This window comes from Montipora capricornis, chromosome 8 (genome assembly GCF_036669925.1).
Source record: "Montipora capricornis isolate CH-2021 chromosome 8, ASM3666992v2, whole genome shotgun sequence".
Lineage (NCBI taxonomy): Eukaryota > Metazoa > Cnidaria > Anthozoa > Scleractinia > Acroporidae > Montipora > Montipora capricornis.
The window spans coordinates 53,994,075-54,003,492 of NC_090890.1; the positions used below are offsets into that span (position 1 = coordinate 53,994,075).

Consider the following 9,418-nt stretch of genomic DNA (forward strand, 5'->3'; position numbering starts at 1 on the left):
GTAAGCAACATGATATTGATCACAGCAATGCACAATCACTGGGTGACAAGTATGCTGCAGATCAAAATGCAAATCAATCATTCACAGAAAGATCTGTGAAAAACATCATAAAGTTAAAGAAAAAACTTGGCCTTGGTCTTAAGTCAAAAAACGGAAAAAGCCGTCGAGTGAAAAAAAACTGGGAAGGAAAATTAGCCAGTGAATTACATAACCAAGAAAGTGGAGATTTACTCGACGGCGTGTTATTGATGAGAGATGGTGTTCTGACCTTGCTGAAATGGAACAGTTTTGCAAATGGAATAAAGGATATAGACATCGTCTTACGGGTTTGGATGCAATGAAATAAGTCAGGTTGTAAAGACAAGATTTATTTGTCCAAAACAAGGAATCATTTTCATGTCATCAAATCTGTGATAGCGTTTCATGTTGTACCACATTATCATGAATGCAAAAAAAAAAAAAAAAAAAAAGTTGTTCAAAATGTGAAGGAATAATAACAGGTAAATACGTAAACAACCACAATGGGGATATAGAGAATGTACAAATTGTGGAAAGAACGTTGATAAAGACCACAAATGTTATTTGAAAAATGTAAAAACAAAAGGTGGTAACAGTATAAGAATGATCCATGTCGAAAAAACAAATCAATGAAAAAGAAAGATTGGGGTTTTTCCCGTAGATCATATACAGAAAAATACATATTTTATGACTTTGAATGTTCTCAGGATACTGGAACTCATGGAGTTAACTCAGCTATTGCACAAGATTATAATGGTATTGAATTCATACATAGAAAAAACATTGAAGAGTTCTGCAGAAACTTGAGAAAATGATAAATTTAAAGAAGACACATTGATTGCACACAATAGTAAAGGATATGATGCTCACTTTATTTTCGTGTGAGAGTCAAATGGGAAGCTGACCTCTTTGTTAAAGAAGTTGCATCATGCTGTGTTGCTGCAATCGTACATAACTGGAACTTGCGTACCCACGCGTACATTTATAAACGCCACTTCAAAAACTCAGACTTGCAGCTGGAAACAAGATACCAACCAGAATGAAATTCCTCAAGTTCGGTTTTAAAGATATAGCAAGAGTCAAGGAAATGATGTCGAGATCCGTTTATGCTGGAAAATGCATTTTTAATTTATCTTTTCCCACAGGACCAGAAGCACGCACACAATTTTCAGGAAGTATATAGGACTAGTTTGTCCTTGCCAGGAGAGCATTCGGGTTCAAATGTTTCGGGCCTCTTTGTAATAAAGTCGTCGAAAGAAGTTATCCAAGAAGACATGATGTAGAATTTGAAGGCATTCCTTATATTTGCATCCGAATTGTCACAATTCGCCACGTTGTTGTGTAGAATACTTGATCGTGATCTAAGCCGCTGAGAGTAAAGCACAAGAGGCACGCTGGTCTGTCGAACGTAGAACAGGATGGCGTAGGTCGAAAAATAATGCTAGGCGCTGCTATTGAGAAAGTGGGCTTCAAAGAAATTGACACCATCGACAGAAGCACAACACGACCACAGGTACCCCAAGCTCAGTGTTGAGGGGTAAGCCAACAAAAATAAAAGGATTTTTATGAGAATCTCGAGAAAAAAATCTCAATTAATTGTTTGGTAATGTCGTGAGGGACGGCAAACAAAGACAAAAAACTCATTACCAAGCCACAAACAAAGATTCGTCACTCGTTATTTCCACCAAAGAGGGAACGGAATAAGTCCATTTATGAAGCGGCCTTCAAGAAAGGCGGAAGTGGTTTCGGAACATGGGATCTTGTTTTGAGACAACGGGTAGGACCTGGGAACTAAAAAAAAACAAAGAGAGGAAGAACTTGGAACCGGGAACTTGGCACTCAGGTCGACGAATCTTAATAAGGAAAATAGGATCGCTTTTGTGACGGAATGGCTCGCAAAAGAAAAAAAGACCACTACAAATAATTGGCTTTGCAAGGTGTTGGTGTCTGTAGAGCTTTCAACTCATTGAACATTGAACACAAATGCCCGGCTGGTTGCCCGTCGCATTAAGGCTCAGTGACATGTGAAGTATGGGACAATTAATATGGTGTTCATTTCTTTTGTTGGCTATGAGCGAAGATTAGCCGATTTTTTTCACAATAGGCCCTTTGCAGCAAGTCAGTCACGTGGTACAAAAAGCGCAATGCTGGAGAGCAAGCAACGCACTGGGACAACACGAAAAAAGAAAAAAAAAAAACATTTTAAATGATGTGAACTCTTTGTTTATCTCGTCTCAGTGCATAGGATGGCGTCCAGCATGGCGGTTTTGTACCACGTTAGTGACTAGCTGCAAAGGGCCGATTGCGAAAAAAAATCGGCTTATCTTATCTCATAGCCAGCGAAAGAAATATTAACCTTTGCTGCATCTTTAGTAACCTTTAAAAGAGAAGGAAGGCTAGAATATAATTAGCAGCATGCTCTTCGATACCCTGCCAGTATTGGATTCTCGTCTCTTATTCGCTTTGGAACCGAAACGAGTGATAAACCACTGTTAGAAAGTGATTCGAGGAAAAATAAACAAATAAGTAAATAAATAAATAAATGTATAAATAAATAAATAAATAAATAAATAAAAACTAGAAACACTAGTTTGCAGACCAGTTTTTTTTCTTCGCAAGGGAGCATTTGAGCATCATATGTACGATAATGTGACGCGATTTAATGACGTGATGAGTGTCATCAGCCGCACATCGACGGGTCGCATGCTCCCAGTGGTTTCTCGCTCATTTCGCTACCAGACCGGATAAGAGACGAGAATCTACTGCCCAGAATGTAGCTCTTCAACCAACTCTCGCCATCATTGTTTATTTTTTTGAAGATATGCACTCGACCGGCGTTCTACCCCATCACGCAAACAAGAAGGTGGTACTTTGGTCCACGTATCAGTCCTAGCGTGAAGAAGGAATTCAAAGGCGATAAAGTTCGGGGATTTCTACATAAAACTCCACCCTTTCATTCGTTGGACCCTTGCGCGATTAGACGAATTCAGAGGTTGCAGGAAAGTTTAATTTAGAAAACTCATAACCCAGCGAGTTTCATGTCCAGACCCAACAGAGAATTATTTTCGGTACAAGGTCTGGCTACCAAAACACGCACTGTTGCTAGCAACCGCTAACTTGAAGCGGAAACGGTCTAACCGCACAACGGTCCAACGAATCGCCTCAAAAAGACATAAGGACATACGATTCAGCAAAAGTAAATTCATTTTATTTCTTTTCTTGGGTATGAGCCACGATTACACTAATTTTTCGTAATTTAGATTTGCCATGTATGATAACCCTTATAAATTGTCCGTTACCAAGAGTGGCTTAGATAAAAGTGTTGGTCTATCACTTTGCGGCCTTGCCCCAGCACAGTCACAAATTGATTTATTTTTAGATACACTTTGCGCACGAAACGAACAAAGGGCCACCAATTATAACCAACCAGAAGAAGCCATGTCACGTCTGACTGCTTCTTCCATGTTATTTTTTCTGACACGACAACTGATTTTCGCGGGAACGGGTATTATAAAAACAGACTCATTTGTGAATATGCAGGGGAGCCCACCCATACCATACTGATCTAATTCTCTTTTGCAGTTACTTTAAATGCAACTGAGCCAGGAGGGAGGGGGTGTCTCTAAGGACGCTGTTGGGTCAGTCCTTATGCCAGTGTGACGTCACGTCCCTCTTCTGTAACTTTCAAAATGGTGGCCAAATTTTTTGTCGCAGAGGCGGTCATAAATCAAGAATTTTAATGGATAACGTGATCAATTTCATTGAATTTAACAATGATTGGATTCCTATGTTGATAAAAAACCAGTAAATGGTACTTATTTGGATTAAACGGTCAGAGTTGTGATGAGTTAAAACGAAAACTTTCGGCCTTCGGTCAAATCAGACGAGAGGTATTGGCAACCGGTCGGACTTTCAAGGGGCAATACAAAGCAAATTGAACGAGTTTCGAGTACAGAATAGGACGTTCATGAAAATGCATATTAGGCTATAGCTACGGGTATGTGTAATGTCAACTCTTGGATGTTGATGGTTCGCCATATCAATCCCTTCAAAGTTCAACAGTTAAGTTATTTTTTAGGATTTGGAGATAAGTTCAATCTGGCTCTAGTTTATTTTCTCTGTTGAAATTATTATAACATTCCAATGGCACAGCTGTTACTTCTGCTAACAGTATTCCACAACGTAGATTCGACTAATTTGACAAAATAACAGAGTTGCCGAAGTTCATGAGAATAATCCATCGTTATCAACGAAAGAACATTCAAAGAATTATTATTCCAGTCCAGTGAATTAAACTTGGAATCTGTTCCTTTGTATGTACACGATTTGAAACTAGCCTGTTGCCTTTGGGTCCATTGAATCCTGATGACAACATCAACAACTATTATTTATTGACAGTGTAAACTGATAACAAGATATCCATTGCTTTTCTTGCAAATTAATGACCACAAAGCCGCTGGTAACAATGGTCGGGCAAGGCAAAAGTAGTGACCTAACTTGCCAAATAAATAAATATACTTACAAGAACACGTCTACCAAGGATGTAGGTAAGTTAGGCCAACTCTTTCTTGGGGTGAATGTGAATTCAATTAAAATTTTAGAATCCAACGTAAGGCACATGTTCTGCAGGAAAACTAAAAGTCCAGGCTTCAGTGTTCAAAAGGATAGCGCACTCTGCCGGATTGATAGCGCAATTGGTTTAGCTATACCCTATCTACTGGATAGTGATTTATCAGGCGTATAGCGCTATCATTTGTTTGAAAACTGGGCCCAGGCTTCAGTTGTTCAAAAGATGGATAGCGCTCTCTGCTGGATAAGTCACACCGATGAGAATCTGAAGAGAAATGACGAAAACAGCGACCACCTCACTCTCAAAAAAATTGATATGAACAACTGCCAAGCCAAATGACAAAAAGGTGTATGTACTTTACATGCCTATGTCAAGTGAATAAAAATTCCTATTCTTGAGGTTATTCGTTGCTTAGTGCAGATAGAAAACGTGACTGGTTTATGATGACTTGTTGGTCCCAAAGAGAAAGTGGCGGTCCCGCCAATAAATAAACCACACAAACCCAACAATAACAGATAACGAAGGTCACACTTTACAATGCATTCGTGGGCAATAGCGTAAGGCTTTGTCTTTCTTGACTCTTCCTGACCTCTGGTGGAGTTGATTCGATGGCGTTCCACTGAAGCGACCCGAACTTTCGCACATTGCTACGTCACATCACACTGGCATGAGGAGTGGGTCAAGAAAGATCATTGGAAAGCAATACAGTTACCCCCCAACCCCTCCTGAACTGAGCATTCAAATTGTGACTTTAATTCGGGCACTTGTGATAAAACCAGGTGACCTACTTATTTTCTTGGAAATGTTCATGACGTTCTTAGAGTTTTTGATAGGCTGGAAAACTCAAATAGTACAGGAAGGATAAGTCAAATTTTATTGGGTATTTTCCAAAAATGTGGGTGTGGAAAAATTGGCCTATGGTGGGCGTGGATGGTGGGGGTGGGGGCATTCTTGTTGCATTTGGCCAAAAGCCGCAGCTGTCGGGGTGTGGACTCTGTGGTTGTGCATTAAATTTACGGTTACCGTACTAGATATATTTGCAAACAGAACGATACTCTCGATAGCTCATAATCAATCTTTCCTCGTTCGAATTCAGCGAAGAGAAAATATCTCTTTAATCCTCAGTTGAATACCTCCGTTTATTCAATATGTTGAAGAAACGGGATACGAACTCTGCATTGATTGACGAGGAACTCGCGTTTCGTTAAAAGATTTTGATAATTTGACAGCGCGCATATGCATAAAGTATGTTATATACTTATTACAGAAAGAGCACACAAATCCTGAAAACTTTTATTAGTAAAGCATGTTGCAAACGTTCCAGTTTTAATTATTTTGAAATTGTGCAAGCGCTTGATAGCCTACATTCAGCTTTATGTTCTCGTTCTGCCTCAGTGATCTCAGGTATTAAATGCCGCTTTCTCTTCATCCGCGGCTATATTCAGAACTGCGTACATATTCTTCAAACCATCTGATCTTGCTTTCTCCACGATACCAAGGGCATCTGCTCTGGCCTGAGCATTAATAACAGCAGCTTGTGCACTTGCGTTCTGCCCAATTTTCCTGGCCTCGTTGAAAATTTCGTTTTTCTGTTTCTCAGTTTCTTTACGAACCACCTGTGATGGACATAATAAAGGGAAAAAAGGGTATAACCATGAGGTCCATTTCAATTATCGGCTGCAAGAGCCTAACCACAAGAGGCTTTACTGCACAGATCCCAGTAGCTCAGTTGGATGAGCCTTGTGTGCTGCGTAATTGGGCGGTCATGGCTCTAGTCCCCTTCTAAAAATGCAATACAATACAATACATAATTAATTGACCGCTCCCCACAGGGGCTTTTCAGGGCCAATCTGAACACAACGAAACGACAAAAGTGAACAACAACAACAACAGCTGCTATGAATCCCAACTTGACGGAGGAAAACCATTTGGCATTTTACAGGTGCAGCTAGGAAGTTGAACCAGGGACTACCAGGATCAAATTCAACGAGTGGTCAGAGCGGGTCTTGAACCCGGGATCTCCGAATCTTAAGACAAGCGCCCTAACCACTGAGCTACACTGCCTCATTCCACATGTGCATGTGCCCCATCCAGTGTCTCATTCCACATGTGCAGTTCACGCATAAAAGTACTGATAAAACAGTGTCTGCAAGTTGAAAGCTTTCAATATAACAGCTATACACCCTTTAATTAACTTGCAAAGAGAAACTTGAGTCGATTTTCCTCTTATATCCTTCTTTTGACGAGTCGAAGATCTTTAAACGCAGAGGCTTTCCAGACCTTGTACAAACCGTTTTTGCTTTCGCCGAACGTAGAGTTATTTACAGAGTTTCAAAATATTAACACTCAAGAAGAGACTATACTTTAAAATCTGTCCACCGATAACAATGCATATGTCCTGGTGATGCATTTAACATGGTCAAGAGAGTAAGCTATCTTCTTCTTTGTTGCCTTTTATTTTCTATTTTAATATTTACGATCGCTTGTTTGCAGGATAGCTTATTTCAGTTATAACTTGTTTTTCTTATCGTATATCTAGTTTTCTCCGCACACTTAAAGTTCTCCAGTAATTTTGTTATCAGTTAACCTTTCAACGAGTAATGCTTCCGTACTTTCCGAAAACACGTTGTCACAGTTCATAGTATCGTTTCGTGAGATTTCTATTGTACGGAATTTGATCGTTTCGGGACATTTGATTGTGGGAGAATTGGAAATCGTCAATATTATAAAGCTATCCTTGGCTTTTACGTGACGCCATAAAACAGACGATTGAATTTTTATCTTCATTATGCAAAAAATATACCTTCTTGCCCGTTTTCAGCTCAATAGCAAGCTTTTTTTTAACATAGAGCATTTAAATTTCAGTTATCTTTTTTCTCCAGAGCGCGTGACATAGAGACATGCCACGCGAACATGAAAATATCCATTCACATCGTGCTTTAAGCTCTGATCAACCAATATATCAAGACAAGTGTAAATGCGAATATTTACAACTTCAGCAGAGCAAAGACAGGTTTTCAGATAGCCGAAATAAATCCAGTTTTTCCCGCTGTTTTCCGGCCGCCACGTTTGTGCACGTGTCCTTCGGACGGACACCACACGTGGTGTCTCCAGTTTGAGTGCTAAAACATTTGAGTTTCTTTATCACTACTTCTATGACTGATATTTCAATTTCTTGACTATGATCGAAATTATTTTAATTATTCCGATGGCAAAACTACATGTGCCGTTAAAAACCAAGAATAAAGGCTGCTCAAGAATTACCTATAAAAGCATTATGAGGCCGTCGCGGAAAGAAGCGACAACGAGACAGCGATCCAGCAGTTGTTGGAGGGAGGATGAAAACCGGCACTCCCAATACGGTTGGAAAACGAAGCCAGGAAAAAGGTGGCGTCAGGAGATTATTGCCGAATATAAAGCCTAAACAATTGCATACACGAATGCAGTATCCCAAACATAACGTACGAATCATATTATTTAGCAATTCTTTTCAACCGAAAAGGCGACAGTAAATATTGCTGGATCATTAACTAGTCGAAGGCGAGGTGTAAATATTTACCAATATTCACTGGGCCTTGAGGCGAATAATTGTTTTAGTATTATTTTTGTCAAACCGGTGATAGTTAAGATCAAGTGCAAGAACAACGAGGCTAAAAACCAAGATAACAAGGCACGAAAAGTGCTCGATTGGCTTAGCAAGCCGCGCCTCCAAAGTTGGTATATTCACCTGTTAGCGCGGGTTGAATATAACCACTAAATTCTTTTATAAAAATTCACACGTTGAAGAATTATACTGTTTTTTTTTTGCCTTTAACGGAAAATCGTATAATGCCAGCCATCTGATTATATCACTGTTAATTTTCACATGTTTTTGTAATTAATCAGTGATGACCCTCCAACCAATCGAATTGCAATAATTTTTTCAGTGGATAGGGTTGACAACGTTACGGATAATGATCAGCTAGGCCCAAATGCAATGCACAGGTAAAGAGAAATAAAATGTTAATGGCTCCTGTGAAATCTCTTTAACACCCTGATTGTTTAATCAAAACTGGAAAAATTGTCAAAATATTATGTTCAACTCGATAATCGTTGGGGAAGCGCAATCACTTTTTACTCGAGGATGAAACATTTTTCCAATAGGATTGTTTTATGATACAGTGCCATGACGAGACACATTCGTATTCTCACAGGTGGACTAGAAGGGAACGTGGATATGGGTGGCTAATGCAGGTGACTTTTTGTAGATGCAAATATTTCTTTTCCCCTGCGTAAGCGCTCCAATGCGTACTCGCCAAATCGACGTGGAGAACAGGAATTATATATGGCCTATTCTTACTCTATCCTATTCTTATTCTGAAACAAAGGCGTTAACCTTCTCCCCTCAATTCAAACTTGCGCTCGTTCGTTCCTGCTGCCGCTTTCTATAACCTGTCCGCACAGTATCGAACTCTTGACATCGTCATGCACGTCGACTGCCAGTACTGGAAATACCGCACCTCTAAACAAATCCGCCTTTTGATCACTCTTACAGAGGTTGTTACTGATAACAGTAACCACAAGGCGGCATATCTTCTTCATTTGTTTGACATGTCGGTCGGCAACAAACCATCAACCCGCTTAGCCAATGCTTTGAAAAGTTCCGTTTTTCAATGTTCTCCGCATCGATTCTGTAAACCATGGAGGGAAACCATGAGTTCAGACTTAATTAAGCCCTTTGTAAAACGCTCTTGGCGCTGTAAAGGAATGTTGTCCTAAACAGCGTGTGTATGTGTATGCAGAGAATTGAAGTGATGCCAACGCTACTGTGTGCGTAGGACTGGATAAAGA

General features: G+C 39.8%; 1 pseudogene; it reads right to left on the bottom strand.

Moving 5' to 3' along the window:
• Window positions 1-906: 906 nt before the first annotated feature.
• The window catches only part of LOC138014158 (uncharacterized), a 9,064-nt pseudogene continuing 552 nt past the window's right edge, over window positions 907-9,418 (bottom strand).